The sequence below is a fragment of the Ambystoma mexicanum genome, chromosome 3q (genome assembly GCF_040938575.1).
Source record: "Ambystoma mexicanum isolate Mex_15411 chromosome 3q, UKY_AmexF1_1, whole genome shotgun sequence".
Lineage (NCBI taxonomy): Eukaryota > Metazoa > Chordata > Amphibia > Caudata > Ambystomatidae > Ambystoma > Ambystoma mexicanum.
In genome coordinates this window covers 1,098,189,404-1,098,205,276 of record NC_090926.1, presented here as the reverse complement: position 1 = coordinate 1,098,205,276, position 15,873 = coordinate 1,098,189,404, and the positions used below count along the sequence as shown (strand labels likewise).

The 15,873-nt window shown below is 49.6% G+C and overlaps 1 protein-coding gene across 1 annotated transcript in view; it reads left to right on the top strand.

Annotated features, from left to right (window-relative positions):
- Positions 1-1,564: 1,564 nt before the first annotated feature.
- LPAR2 (lysophosphatidic acid receptor 2) overlaps positions 1,565-15,873 on the top strand; it is a 250,717-nt gene continuing 236,408 nt past the window's right edge. The window contains exon 1 of the mRNA XM_069603848.1: positions 1,565-2,189. The gene's annotated coding sequence lies outside the window, so the exon portion shown is untranslated. The remainder of the gene's footprint in view (positions 2,190-15,873) is intronic.

Here is a 15,873-nt window from a genome sequence, read left to right as displayed (position 1 = left end):
CACACCTACCCCACTCGCGCTAACGTAATCGCGTGTAAAACTCCCTGCGCACCCCCGGAATACACATACCCTACTCACGCTAGGCCTATCGTGTGTAAAACTCCCCGCGCACCCCCGGAATACACGTACCCCGCTCATGCCAGCGTAATGGCGTTTAAAACTCCCCGGAATACACGTACCCCGCTCGTGCCAGCATAATCACGTTTAAAACTCCCTGCGCACACCCGGAATACACGTACCACGCTCGCGCCAGGCTTATCGCGTGTCAAACTCCCTGCACACCCCCGGAATACACGTACCCCGCTCGCGCCAGCTTAATCATGTGTAAAAGTCCACGCTCACCCCCGGAATACGTGCAGGCAGCCCATCCACCCTGGCCATGCCCCGCAGGCAGCCCATCCACCCTGGCCATGCCCCGCAGGCAGCCCATTCAACCTCCCCATGTCTCGCAGGCAGCTCATCCACCCTGGGCATGCCCCGCAGGCAGCCCATTCACCCTGGGCATACCCCACAGGCAGCCCATCCACCCTGGGCATGCCCGGCAGGCAGCCCATCCACCCTGGGCATACCCCGCAAGGCAGCCCATTCAACCTCCCCATGCCCTGCAGCCCACACCACAGGGGGAACTTTTTCCATGCAATTTACCTGACGCGAGCGGGTTACACGTATTCGGAGGGGTACGCAGGGAGTTTTACATGCGATTTCGCAGCCGCGAGCGGGGTACACGTCTTCCGAGGGGTGCGTGGGGAGTTTTACACGCAATAGGCCTGGCGCGAGTGGGGTACGCGTATTCGGAGGGGGTACACAAGTACATTTTCATGCGTTTTGGCTGCTATGAGTGGGGTACGTGTAGTATTTTCACGAGATTACAGTGTAGCGGCCCTGTAAGCTGGTCCAGGGTTAGCGCGGCCCTTTGCGCCGTATTGGGGATTTCAATGGCTTTTACTTGCACATGGGACGTTCTTGGGGGCGTAACTGGCGCAGCAGGATGTTCGCTGCGCTAAGGCTCAAAATGACTTGGTAAATCCATGAATACGCGGTGCTCCAGAATGCTATTTAGCGCACACGGCTGGCGCACGCTGGCGCACGCTCCCTCTCTGCGCTGCTCGCGTGCGCTGCGTCTGCGCTGAAATCTAATTAATTACCCCCCTGTTTGCGTTGTAATTTGTATGATAGTAGTTGTGTTACCTGTGTCTGAGGCAGTACTGTGTGTGGAGTTTTTCTAGCTCAAATATGTGTTTGTGGAGTCGCGTTCCTAGTTGCTATATGGCTGTGTTTCCTATATTTGTTGTTGTGATGTGTGCAGTGTTGGGTATATGCGCATGTACTGTGGTGGGTGTCTTACCTGAGTGTTGTTTGTGAAGGTGTGCTGTTTGTGTGGTGCCTCGGGGCAGCGGTGGTGTTCTCGTTTTGATGCCTGGATGCACTGTCATGTGCCTCAGTGGGTCCTGCTGCAGTGCACTGCTGTGTGGCGATTCGCCCTCCTCGTGTCTGGGAACACTAAAGGTGAGCCCGTGCCTGCCGCACCCGCCCCCTTTTGGGGTGTGGGACTCCTCCTCATTGGGGGAGGAGAGTGAGGCAGAAGCGGCATCGCACAGAGCTGTCGGAAGGAGCAGTGTGGAGGAGCTGTGCCACCCCCTACCCGGGAGCAGAGTTCGGAGAGTAGGGAACCGGGGTTTCATATCCGGACTGCAGTGAGGAGAATCCGCACTACATTGAGGAGAATTCAGCATTCGAAGTCCGGTCACACAGTTTCAGATGTGAGCGTCGGGGGCAGTTCCTTGGATGCAGCCTGCTCGGAGACTGACGGGACACAGTTTGAATCGGACCTTCTGAGAGCAGATCGCGGGGTCCAGCAGAGGTGTGATCCCCCTGCAGGGGTTACTGCTCGGATCTGGACATTACAACAAGGGTTCCCGAACTCTGCGGGGCAGAATTTAGGAGTCAAAATCCGGGACAATCTGACCACTTTTTTGGCATTGAAAGTTGGGCGTCGGGAGCGGGGCTCCGGATTCGACCTCTGCAGCGGCGGTTTGGTGCGATTTCTGCACTGTGTTGCCGGGAAGTCTACACGGATTCACTGGGAACTAGTTTGTGTCCTGCCAGAGCCGCAGGAACCTGACTGGAACCTGACTGGAACAGAGTCCTAGAGGAGGGCCTCTAGCCTCCTGCAGCGTCGCGCGCCCCAGGTAAGTGCTCCGCCTTCCTTGCCCGTGACTTGCATATCTAGGTTCCGGTAAAAACACAGCACCAGCATCTCTGTGACACACACACACCTTACCTCTATGGTAAACAACACACTACCCACAGCATCTCTGTGACACACACCTCACCTCTATGGCACGCAGCACACGACCCACTAGCATCTCTGTGACACACACCTCGCCTCTAAGGCAGGCAGCACCACCACCCGCTAGCATCTCTGTGACACACACCTCGCCTCTAAGGAAGGCAGCACACCACCCGCTAGCATCTCTGTGACACACACCTCGCCTCTAAGGCAGGCAGCAGACCACCCGCTAGCATCTCTGTGACACACACCTCGCCTCTAAGGAAGGCAGCACACCACCCGCTAGCATCTCTGTGACACACACCTCGCCTCTAAGACAGGCAGCACACCACCCACTAGCATCTGTGACACACACCTCGCCTCTAAGGCAGGCAGCACACCACCCGCTAGCATCTCTGTGACACACACCTCGCCTCTATGGCACGCAGCACACGACCCGCTAGCATCTCTGTGACACACACCTCACCTCTATGGCACGCAGCACACGACCCACTAGCATCTCTGTGACACACACCTCGCCTCTAAGGCAGGCAGCACACCACCCGCTAGCATCTCTGTGACACACACCTCGCCTCTAAGGCACACCAACCCCATCGTGCAGTGCCAGCTAACAAAACAACACTTTGAACATAGTATCACCCACCACCGCAACGCTTGACATCACAGTCACACCTACCGCCACCAAAGACCTACCTCACAACCAACCACCCAGGGACCCAGAGCACCAAGGTTTGAAAGACACAGCAGGGCTATCGTCCATGAACGCTCTACCACAAACCACCACTCTGGGTTACACATCAGCTCCACCAATTCCTCTGCGACACACGTTTGGTTGTATACCTAAAGAAGTCCACTCCCGAAGAAGGGGCACAGCACCCCGAAACGTGTAGAGTATGAAGTAATTTATGTGAAAGAATGTCCCTTCTGTGGAATAAGATTACAAGATTGGTCTATGAGTTAAACATGTGATGTTGATTAGAATTGCTATTGTATGATACCTTGTATCCATCTTGAATTTATTTGGCTGTCAGTCAGCATTTGTGGTGTGCAGGGGACGGGAGTGTCTAAAGATTGGACACTCTTTTGTTTCATATCTTGTTACACACGCACCAGCTCCCACTTCTTTGAAACATTGCATCACCCACCACCGCAACTCTGGGAAACGCAGAACTACCTACCACCAACTCTGACATAATTCACCACGAGCCACTCTGGGGCACGCCGCACCACTGATAAGCGTAAAACACAGCACCACCATCGTTCGGAGACACAGTGCCACCAGCAACCATGGTGGGAGACAGCACTCTGGGAAAGACACCATCACCCAACCCCTACACTGAGAACACACAGCATCAAAACCAGCTTTGGGATGTACAACCATTCCATTACCTTGAGGAACAGCAATCTCCACCACTCGTGAAACAGACCATAATCAACCTAGGACTTATCGCACCACATTCAAATCAAACAAACAGCACCACCCAACACCACATCTGGGACTCGCTGCACCACCTACCACCACAACCCACTACTGCAACACTGGGAAACATAGCACACAGCCTTTGGTATAATTCACCACCATCCGCTCTGTTACACAGAACCACCAGAGACTCCGGGACACACAGTAACACCAACAACCACTCGGGGTTATCCGTCAGCACTACCAACTACTCTGGGACGTACACCTCTCTGGGACACATGCCATGAGTACCCACCACTTTGGAAACCACATACACCACCAGACTGGGAACAGGAAGAACTACCACCACCACACTGGGAACAGGAAGAACTATCACCACCACACTGGGAACAGGAAGAACTATCACCACCACACTGGGAACAGGAAGAACTGTCCCCACCACACTGGGAACAGGAAGAACTATCCCCACCACACTGGGAACAGGAAGAACTATCACCACTTTTGGGACACACTGCCCCAACATTACCCCAGGACGACGAATCACACCACTATGGGACACGCAGCACCGTCATCACTCTGGGACATATAGCACCACCTTGCCCTTAGACCAGAGGTCTGCAACCTATGGCCTACATCTCCCATAGTCCTTCAACCTTGGCCATTCTGTCTAGGAATGGTGGGAGCTGTAGTCCAAAACATCTGGAGAGACAAAGGTTGCAGGCTGCTGGCTTAGAGAAATAATACAACTTCAACACCACATCTGGGTCACACTGCACCACCCACCACTACACCCCTAGGAAATGGAATTACCCACTAACCAACAGTGGCAAACATAGCACTGTCTCTCACGCCTTAGCCACTTTGGGACCTATACTACCACCAATAACCAGCACTTCTGCCAACCGGGGAACAAACAATTACACTTGTCGAATTGTTTGCCACTGTTACCACTGTGTTGAAAGCTAGTTGCGCTCTGAAGTTTGCCACTGTACTCAGGGGCGCCACCAAGGGGTGGCCAGGGGGGGCCGTGGCCACCCTTATAAAAATGCTGGCCCCCCCATCGGCCACCCCAGCGAAAAAGCAAAAAAATAAAATAATTTCCGCACTGAACTGTGTATGAACAATAACATGCCCAGTTCAGTGTGAAAAACATCTTTCTTTTTTGCCGCGGCCGTGGATGGACTGTAGTCAGATCAGAGAGACATGGTGGCCCTGCACCCCACTGATCGATTTGCGCATGCTCAGTGGACCCGGCAACACAGCCTGAGCGCGCGCATTTCTGCTTTGGCTCGTGCTTCCAGGCTGTGTTCCAGGCTCTGAAAAGGAGACCTGGGCTGAGTCACTGACTGAGGGATCTATTGGTTCCTGGCAAACACTTCAGAGCCAGCTGAGGATGGCATGTGTGTGACACCAGGGGGGTGGTGCTGCAAGACCACTCAGGAATCTGGGAATCCTGGGAAAGATCAGTGTTGTCATTGCTAGGAAGGTCAGCAAAAGTTCTCATGTACTGCCCCTTGAACCTGTAGGTGTTAAACCCAAACCCTACCTTTGACTAGAACTAATCATTTTCGAGGACAGGTGGGCTATAAGTTAGCAAATGTGTACTGGACTAGAAGCCTCTAAGGGTGTCTAGTATCCCCATTAGGTTAGATATCGTGACACTCAATAAATAATAGATCCCATTCTGACTCTATTCTTAGTGTTCTCAGAGAACAATATCCTATTTTGTTGTGGAAAGACCCTTTCCCCTGATAGGCCTGTATCCCCAGCCCATTCTGACAAAACTAAAAAAAAGATGATGCACTCTGTCGTCTAACTAGCATGTTTTCTTTTGCTCCTATGTTGAACTGCCCCACATCCGTGCCACGTTTCTAACGTATTGCATTTCCTCACATCCGAGCATGCCATGCAGTACCACTACTGCCATATTTCCTAGACTTGCCTTTTTCTCTCTGACTGGCCCACTATCCTGTGTTGTCCGTTGACCTCTTTGCCAAATCTGATTTTTACATGGCTAAAAAGAGGCAGATTAGACCACTCTAAGGCACACCCTAACCCTACAATGAGTTGCAGTATGCCTTACAAGGATCCTGTTTTAAATGCCCCTTTTTAGTTTGGGCTATTATGTGGCAGAGCCACCTAAAAGCTGAAACTATTGCATTAGGAGTACAGATGGGGGAGATGGCATATGAGGAGGGAAACAAAGCTTTAATGTGTTTGGTTATTTACCCACCCATTGCCTGCCCATGGCTATTCTAATCCCTATGGTCCCTCCAACCAAGTACCCTCCCTCTGTCCCCAACCGCTGCCAAAGCACCTCCTCATGGAAATTCTTTGAGCTCTCTTTGTTCATGCTTTGCCATCAAACATTGCTTTGAAAAAAACACTGGCAGGCCCTTCAAGTGCTGTATTCTGAGTGTTAATGACTTAATTTGTGCTGTAAGCGTGCTACTTATGTAATAGAAATGCCTTAACCAGGTCTAGCACCCAATTTATAAACACTATGCATGTCCAGTGCTGAAGTCCTGTTAAAAACAAGTATTGGCAAAGTCAACAGTTTTTGCTTGTGTAGACGTATTAGGCATTGCAAGGCACTGCTATTAGATGTCCAGGCACTCACACCGTTTGCACCTGCTACTATCAATGGCCAGTTAATATCACTATGGCATGGATTATTTGGGCCCTCCCGTGCCCCTGGGCTTGGGAGGGCTAAAGCCCCCCGCCCCTTTGACACAGCAGTCATCAGTGCTGTTATGCCCAGCCCGGGCCCAGTCGGCAAGAACCTGTCACATTTCTCCCCTCGGAGGGCGGTGTATTTATTTAAACAAATACACTGTTTTCTGAGGTGAGAAAACAGGCATTGAAGTGAAGGGTAGAGGCTGAGGACAAAAGCCTGCCAGCCCATCAGTAGGACTCCCTCCACCCCCATGTTGCAGCTAAAGGCTTAACTGCTGGCTCAGCTTTTACATGGCCTATGCTTTCAATAATTACCATTAACAAAAGAAAAAGTATATTTGTGTGCATGTGGGGATTGTATGTATGCATGTATGTATGCATGCATGGATGAATGTATGGGTGCATGCGTATAATGGAGTGTGTAGGTGGTTATATGTTTGTATGCTAGGCCTTGTCTGCAAGTGCACACCTGCGAATGAATGCAGCGCGGATGGTGTGACTGTGCGTGTTAATGAGCGCACAGTCTAAATGTTCTGGGTGCTCGTGTGAATGACAGATCAGCTGTGTGGGTGCATGTGTCTGAATGTCTCCATATCTCTGTGTATCTGAGGAGGGGCATTGGAGCATTGACATTTTTTGACAAGAGCATGGCATGTCTTACTGCTGTTTTTGGCCAACGGAAAGTCAACGTGAGTGTTTTTATGTGATGGTGGGGTTGCAGTGGGCGTGAGAGGGGGGAGAATACTACAGTGGGGCTGACCTGGCTGGGTCTTACTGTAGCATAGAATGTTGTACTCGCATTGAGGTAAAAGGCAACATGATGAGTGTTCTTACATGGGGAGCGCATGTTTCCTTATTTTGAATTGGGTCTTTATTTTACTGGTGTTTAAGGTCAAAGGCAACATACATTTTCTTACATGGGGAATATAACATGATGCGTGCAACATAATTGCACTTATATGGGGGGATTTGTGTGATGATATGCTATTTATTTAGTACTTTCGCCAAAGCGATGTACAGAGAACATATTTACATCAAATATATCACCCAGCCGAAGTTTGCACTCATTTAATGAGCTCTATTTATTATTGCATTTATTGACAGCGCCCAAACCCGTAAGTATCGCGGCAGTGATACAACTTGGTGAGCAGGGAAAACAGTACAGTACATAGTAAGAGAGGGGAAAACAGTACAGTACATAGTAAGAGAGGGGTAACAAGGTGCACAAGCAACATCATAGTACAAGGTCCGTAGAGGAGGGTAGAGATCAGGGAGGTCACTTTGAAGTATGTATGAAAGGCTGAATTGGCCTTGCCGTGATTTGAACCTGCAAATCACACTCAGATTACAAGAGCATGTGCTCAGCCCGCTGAGCTATGTTACTGGCTAGCCAGCAAGTGCATTTCTTCTTTCTGTGGCATTGAAGTTTCTTACTGGTGTTAAGGCCAACGGCAACATAAGTGTTCTTACATTGGGGTAGGGGTATTTGTGCTGCCTGCAAAGCTGTTTTTTTTTTACTGTGGCATGAGATGTTTACTGCCGTTAGGGAGCAAATAAAACATGATGAGAGTTCTTATATGGGGAGTGGGGGATTTGTGTAGCCAGCAAGGATAGATTTTCTTACTGTGGCATTAAGGCAAAGCCAACAGGAGCATGTTCTTACATGGAGATACTGGCATGTATTGGGAGAGCTAGCATAAACATACTTTGTCATAGTATGGTTACTGGCATTATGGACAAAGCAAACATGAGTGTTTTCCTATGTGGGAATAGTGGCATGTATGAGTGCACCAGAATGGACATGTGTGACCACAATCAATATGAAAATGCTTTTTTACACTTGCAGAGTACTGGCATAGGGCGGACTAAATGAAAATGCTCCTATGCATTGTTGGTCGCTTGGCATCTAACGTACTTTGTATGTCTTGCCCTACAAAACCGATTGTAAACTGTGTGGCTTGTTACCCAATTTATCACAGAAAGTGTACTGTAAAATGCACTTTTTTAACCCATTATTTAAAACCTTTTCTCAAGGGGACAAACCCCCCTTGATTGGTTCGCCCTCCCTCACTACTCTCTGTCACTCCTATGCATTTGGCTGGGGGCAGAACAAGTGCCCTTCCGTCCGCAGACTCTTCCTAATTTGGCCCTACTACATTAGCTCCAGGCCCCACTTGTTACAGAATAATAGCTACGCCTCTGGTGAGTTGGGGTGAAAGATGGATCTAATGGGCCAAAGGAAGGCGTGATATCTACTCAGACTCCTGGGCTTGGCGAGAGGGCTGTAGGACGGGTGGGTTTGGGGGGGAATCACTAGCGCGATAGGTTTAATGTCCCGTCTTACTAACAGTTTTCAAAACTGCCATCCAGCCCCACCAAAATGTTGAGGCTGGATCCATCCCTGTGTGGCACCCTGTGTGCCACCCCAAGATTTCCTGTGGCCTCATCAGGCCACCCCTATGAAACATTTCTGGGGGCGCCACTGACTGTACTGACCAGCCCTGCCCCTCTCCTGCATGCTCCCAAGTACCACACGTCCAGGGGCCAGCTACACTACACACCAAAACACACAAACCACACATGCATCACAAAAACGAGCAAGTCAGACACCGGCCCCTACCCCTCCGGACACAGCAAGCAAAGCCCAGTGCACACAATCCACGCACACTCAGAAAGCCAACGAGACGCCAGTGTATCTGCAAGCATCGACAGAAGAGCCCAAGGTCTATCCTATCCCTCTTCCCTCACTAACCCACCGCACCCACGTTCTTACAGGGCCACGTGAGGGCCTGGAGAACATGCAAGTGGGAGCAGCGCGCGGTCGAAATCCACAGATCATTACGAAACGAGCACATTCCAATAGACTCCTCAGTGATAACGTTCCCTTCCCCCATCAGGGCGGGTCTTCCTGGGCGAGGGGGGTCTTGCCTGTGTTCTAGATTGGCCAAGCTGGAGTTCTAGGCACTGTGAAGGTGGCTGGGGGCTCGGTCTGGCGCATTTCTCTAAACTGAGAGGCTGGGGTATTGGTGGGAATTGGCTGAGTGAATCTTTTAGCCCTGTGTATTGTGCATGCTGTGAACTAAATGGCTCGGAGTGCTGGGGGGGGCGTGGGGGGAGGGTTGTTTAGGAGGTTGTGGATTCTGTATGTGTGAATGTGCGTCTTTATTGTTAAATAGCAGTGCGGGTGTCTCTTACTGCCCCCCACCCCCGCCGTGACTATGCACTGGTGTCCTACAAAGACGTTTAGACCTCTCGCCCATTCATCCCGTGGCCTCTCTGCTGAGACTGCCCACAGGGGGTTGTCCAGTGTGAAGTTTGGCGTTTAGGGTAGCAGATCTGCTGCACATATTAGATTTTTAATGGGCAAATCTAAGGCAACAAGTGCCAGAATGCAAAGTTAAAACTAGGACTGCACTCCTATGTCCCGGCTGCAATGGATAAGGTTGGACTGTATGAGTTGATTATACACATTTGCTATCAGTCACGCCCTGAAACTGTTTTGACTTTCTAATGAATGTCCCTTTGCATGCTGGCATATGTAGGCACGTAATTGTACGGGGTACACAATCATAACTACCAGTTCCAGCATGCTGTGTGATATTGGCTGGAAAGCCAGAACTGGATAACTAGGATCCTAGGGGTGTACGTCATGCAGACACGATGCACCACAGAAGACACCTGGTGAAGGGGCGCCTTAAGTAGAAGGACAATCCATACATGCCACCAGTATCCATTATTTTCGGTAGATATTAGTTCAGTTCTGATTTTAACTTTGCATTCTAGGTCTTGCAGATTTGGGTTTATAATGGGGGCGGGGCCAAAACCAGGACTGGACTAGTGTCTCCGGAATGGATACTGTTGGCATGTGTGACCATTCACTCCCAGCTGGAATCTTGTCAATACGTCAACAGGCCTCAGTGTCGTAGGTAGGGGGTGGAGTATGTTATAGGCAGGTGAAGAGCTCCTTCACTCCTGACTTTATTCTTTGCATTGTGGTCCTTGTAGTTTTCTAATTTAATTAAGGGTGACCACTATGTGCTAAATCCTTTGGCATAGTATTTAAAGCGGGTATAATGATGTGTCTTGGCACACTGCTTGAGTGAGTGGGGCAAATCTGCATCGTGTTGTTAATGTCTGTTGAGTGTGGCAGACATGACATGGCAGACATGACAGCTGGGGCTTGTACTGCAGCCTGTGTTCCATCATTGCCATTTCAACATGAAATGCCCTTTCCAGCCCCCACTGCCCGTATTCTGCCAGGTAGCCAAAGTCTTGCTTGGTGGCTCCGGAGGGTTTTAAACCTGCACTGAGCACACCCCCACAAACTGTACTGTCATTGCTCAAACAATAGGCGGTATTCCCCAACTGAGTAGTACTCGTATTCATTATCGGTGAAGGGTGAAATACAGGGTCGACTCCAACCAGCATGACCAGTTTACTACACTCTAACCAGCATGACCAGTTCACTCCATGAAACGGAGTCTTGCCTGTCACAAATCGTTCGAGTCTATTGTGTTCACATGACGTTGATCTAGACTGCATTTCCCAGAATGCATTTAGTTTGCTCTTAATAAATCCCAGGGCTGGCCAATGGAAATCCCTGACATTGTCATCTGCTGACTCTAGGTCCCAGGAGCAGCGGCACCCTGTGACAATCAGTACTACCTTTCATTTCTGAATCATCTACTGGCAGACTGTTCGATACTTCACGCCGGATTACTCCTGATTCAAAGTGCTCTATTCATCCGTGTCATTATTAATATTGCCCACTTCAGTGGTACTCCGTGTAGCAACCTGAGGCCTGCAGGCTGAGTGGACGCCAGAGACGAGTAGTAAACTTACTCAGCCCTGCTAACAGCCCGTTCTCTTTAAATTAGATATAGGTAACGTTAAAAAAACAAAGTGAATTAATGTGAGTTGAAAGTCCCGCTGCATCGCAAAGCTTCAGCTGGGAGGGCTCGGCACGCGCGGGTTCCTATCTGGGCTGCATGCGGGTCCCCCTGGCACACTTCTTGCAGCGCGTTTGCTGACATACTTTGCATTTCTGCATTCCATTTCCTCCGTGCTTCGTCTGCTTTGGCACGCACGCTCCTGTGGTGTCCGGTTCTCCCCTGCCTTTTTACATTGGGTTTTCAGATTCGTGTAAGGATACCAAGTAGTCAGTGGTGGAAATGGAAAAAATGTGGTGGGGGATCCCTCAAGATCCGGGTGGGGGTGGAGTTTGGGGGGACGGTGCCCGAGGAGGCTGGGTTGGGGGCGGAGCTGGCAGTTGACCTCCGAATAAAGGAAATGTCCAAAATAATAGTTTAAAACAGCGCAATTTCTATATCCACTTTAAACCACTTCAATGGCACTGGTGATGAGTTACTTCACTGTGTGGATAAGAGTTAGTTTGACCAGAGTTGCTGAGTAAATATTATTTAAAATACAAAATTTGCATTCCATTTTATAAAAAATAAAAAATAAAAACTCCCCATTGGGTTCTATTCAAACGGGGTGATTTCTGTTGGCCAGAAGCAACGTTTTATTTTACTTCAACCCCACCCAGCACAGCTCCTGCAGCTCCCCCCTGAAAGCAGTTGGGTGGCTGCATGGTGTGTAATTGTTTCCATGTTAATAGGGCTATTTAATTATTCATGCAATGTTTGTGGATACCTGTATATTTATTTATTTATGCAAGGTGTGTCGGATACAAGTATCCGACAAACATTACATAAATAAATAAACCAGGTTGTGGCAGATGGCTGTAACTTCCACTGGTGACCCCTCACATGGGGTCATCAGAGGAAGTTACAGTTTGCTTGTCCTGCAGCTGTGACCTGAATCAAAGTCCTGTAGGGGGGCGAGCTCAGCAGCTCATTGCCACCATGAGCGCTCTGCCACCACGTGTGTTTTTTTGTTTTTTAGTACTTTCTTTTCAAATTTGTGTTTGCTTATAACCCAGCGCAGAGCATGGGTTTGGGGTTTCTGGTGGCTGACTCTGGTCGGATCGGAATTGGCGAGAGCAGGACCAATGACCAGCACTGCAAGTAGTTGCGCTTGCGGCTTCCTTCATGTAGAGCATTCTTCCAATCAAGTATTTGCCTGACCCTTACACGACAACGCCAGGCAGACCCTGATTGGATGGATACTCCTGTCACCCCGTTCCTAACACTGACACCTATCTCTCCTCCCCTCCGATCCCTAGGAAAAAAGTACACATGCACATTAGAATGAAAACTTTGTAAGTTATTTAGCACTTCAAGCGGGGTCACTCCAGCTTCTAAGTGCTGTAATACTTGGGGTCATTTTTACTTTTGACTCTGGAAGAACAGCCCATGTAACGCTTTGAGCCCGTGACATACAGCTTGGCACTGTTCTACAGCCAAGCAGAGTGCACCTCTAACTTGCCCCCCCAGCCACCCGCACACACACACCCTATTTCTTTCTCTCTGCCTTATACCGTCTCTCGCTCGGGAAACGCAGCAGCTGCATGACACATGGTGGGACCAGCACTCGGCCTTGGCACACCAGACCAGGTTTCAATCAGAGAGGCAGGGGGGTCCGGGCACTGTTAATGTTTGTCACAACCGATGAAAGGCCTGGAGTGTGGCTTCGAGTGTGCAGTCTCTTGCAGTCACTCTTTTCTGTCTACAGTTCCTGTGGGAGGTGCCTACACTGCTGCTCCACTACAAGACTGCTTCCACACCGCGGAGCGGGCCACGAGTGTGGCTTCGAGTGTGCAGTCTCTTGCAGTCTGTGCATGGCTGACATGGCCCTGGTGCTAGGCTCAGCAACCCCGCTGGCGACTCAAAGTATGGACAAAGAGCCAGCCAAGGAGGAGGGACGCTTGCTTCGAAGCGCGCGCCCCGCTTACTTCCAACAACTAACCAACTTCAACTTCACTTGCCCCAGAAAATTTCATCGTTAAAAGTGATTCGTTCCAGGTGGCCCGATCATCGGTGGAGTCGGCGCGTGGGAGCGAGGGTCCGCCCTCTTCCACCTCGCTCTCCGTCCCGCCCATTGATCGATGTGCAGCGTCATGCAGGAAGACAGCCCAGGAGGGCGAAACCGGATCATTTGTCACTCAGCCCTCCCGGATCCACACAGTCGCTCAAGTGCATACAAACACTAATCAGAACAATCCACCCTCTCCCCGTTGGTTTTCTGCAGAGCCATGAAATCCTCACAAGGGTCTGATTCTATCTGATTTAGACGAGCAGGACTCCACTGTCACTCTCTACCCAGAGACTTCCTCTCTATCTCGAGACAAAAATCCGAAAAAAACGTCGATGGAATGAGGCAGACGGAACTGAAAAAAGAAAAAAACGACCTTTGAAAGCGAAAGAAACGCTAAAACGAAAATGTCCGAAAAAAACACAGACAGCCTCCCAATCTTTTACATCAAAAACAGGGGGCCAAAACACAACGAAAAAACCATGGAAACCAGAATCCACAAAGTCTTCAGTTGCAAGTCTAGTCATAGACTTTAACGCATTCGCACCGGTTCCATCACGTCGACAAGAGGACCTCACAGATGAAGAAATCTTAGAAGCGGTTAAAATCTGCCAACCCCCCAAAAAACGAGAAAGAGGGATTCCACCGCAGAGAGGCCCCCAACGACCCAAGAGGACCCAAAAAGTCAAAAGCCTCTAATTAGTTTAGATGCGACCCCCCGGGCTTCAACCGCTCTGACAAATTCTTCTGTGCCCATCACAGGGACTCCACCCCCAGTCATACGAATCGGGATTATGGAAAGCCTGTCCTCTTCAACCTCTAACAGCGGGGGGGAAAGTGAAGAAATCCTTGAACATACAGTCGGCGAGTTACAACCTGCTGTTAAGAAAGGAAGAAGGCAATGTGCACGGAATCTCACAGTGTACAACTTTGAATCTAAATATGTGCATACAAAACCCAACTTGTGTATACTAAAACCCAGGAGAAACAATAATACCTATATATGAAAAGGAATGTGGGGTAAGCACTTAGAACCTCCTTATGACTGAAAGGAAAGTCGGCAAACTCCTTACCCACTATGCTATTACAGATACTGACAGCGCTAAACCCACGTAGAGGGCAAGCAAGGACAGGATCTGTGAGCTGACACTCTGGATGATACAGAATAAGGAACTTAGAAACTGTACTCACGAGGACCGGAAAGACCACTTGAATGTCAGTAAACTCACAAACCCAGTTGATCAAACAGGAACCCTGAAGGCTATAACAGCAATGGGTGGAGGAAACTAAATACATAAGACCCTAGTCAAGGGGCGAGTACAAATAGTGATATAAAATAGTGAGGAAACAAAAGGGCATTTACACTGGGACTAGTTACAATAACACCCACACCTAATAATCCATGGGAAATGAATGCAGAAGTGAGATGGAAAACATGGAATGGATCCCAATAGAAAGTAAGGATCAGGAGCAGGGAAAATGATATCACAAAAGGAAACCTTGAGGCAGGAAGCTAAATTTGTAAACGGAAAGACTAAAGCATCAGGTTTTTCAGTAGCAAAGGACAGCAACAAAGAAACAGAAAACACAGGCGAATTGGGCAGCATCAAAGGGTAAAGCACAGAGACAGGCTGCCTGCAAACAGAGGAAGACAGAAAGGGAAATCCAGTGAGCAGAAATCAATTAAGCACAAGAATCCGAAATCTAGGGCAGAGGAACAAGAAACAGGAACTGGGCACTAGGCACAAAAGCTAGGAACAAGGAACAGGAACTAGGAACTCGGCACAAACGCTAGGAATGGAACAGGAACTAGGTACTAGGCACAAACGCTAGGAACAATGAACAGGAACTAGGTACTAGGCACAAAAGCTAGGAACAAGGAACAAGAACTAGGTACTAGGCACAAAAGCTAGGAACAAGGAACAAGGGACCAGTCACAACAGGAACACAGCAACAATGACCAGCGCTGGACTGAAGCAAACTGAGGCTTTTAAAGCTGCTTAACGAGCACACCCCTCAGGCGTGCCGCCTGCTGCACCTGCAGCCACAGGTGTTGCCTATCCTCCACCCAGCCTTGTCCTGCAAGGGAGGAGGTGAAGCAGTGAGCCAGGCATTCTGGGAAGCATAGTCATTTGATTAAAGTAGCAGTAGCATGCTGGCTGCCAAAAACCTGGAATGGATCCGGAAGGGAAGTAATTTGGGAAATAAGGTTTTAGCGCTCCCAATTCATCAGGACACTGTAGCATAAGGTTCGGAGGAAATGTCCAGTAGGGAATAAACCTCAAAACATGCCCCCAAGTGGCGGGAACGGGAGCGAAGGGAGCGAGCCGTGACACTATACCCCCTCCCACGGCCGACTCCAGGCGGCCATTACTCGCACAAAACATCTTCTTTCCATGACAGGAGCGCTTTGTCTTCAGAAGTGGCACTGACGGAAACGATGACCCACGGGCAGAAGCAGAAGGACTGGAATGAATAGAATCAGGCCGCAGTCTATAAGAGCCATAGGCAGGTTTTCGGTGAGGAAGAGACTCATAGGTCGAAGAAAGGC